The sequence below is a fragment of the Bison bison genome, unplaced genomic scaffold (assembly GCF_000754665.1).
Source record: "Bison bison bison isolate TAMUID 2011002044 unplaced genomic scaffold, Bison_UMD1.0 scf7180017864148, whole genome shotgun sequence".
Classification (NCBI taxonomy): Eukaryota; Metazoa; Chordata; class Mammalia; order Artiodactyla; family Bovidae; genus Bison; species Bison bison.
Window position 1 is genome coordinate 5,637,262 of NW_011494720.1, and position 609 is coordinate 5,637,870.

Genomic DNA, 609 nt, shown 5'->3' on the forward strand with positions numbered 1-609 from the left:
TGTGAAGTCAAGTGGGCCTTAGAAAGCATCACTACAAACAAAGCTAGTGCAGGTGATGGAATTCCAGTTGAGCTATTTCAAATCCTGAAAGATGATGCTGTGAAAGTGTTGCACTCAATATGCCAGTACATTTGAAAAACTCAACAGTGGCCACAGGAATGGAAAAGGTCAGTTTTCATTCCAATCCCAAAGAAAGGCAATGCCAAAGAATGCTCAGACTATTGCACCACTGCACTCATCTCACAGGCTAGTAAGGTAACGCTCAAAATTCTTCAAGACAGGCTTCAGAAATACATGAACCATGAACTTCCAGATGTTCAAGCTGGTTTTAGAAAAGGTAGGGGAACCAGAGATCAAACTGCCAACATCTGCTGGATCATTGGAAAAGCAACAGAGTTCCAAAAGAACATCTATTTCTGCTTTATTGCCTATGCCAAAGCCTTTGACTGTGTGGATCACAATAAACTGTGGAAAATTCTGATATGGGAACACCAGACCATCTGACCTGCGTCTTGAGCCTGTACGCAGGTCAGGAAGCAACAGTTAGAACTGGACATGGAACAACAGACTGGTTCCAAATAGGGAAAGGAGTATGTCAAGGCTGTATAT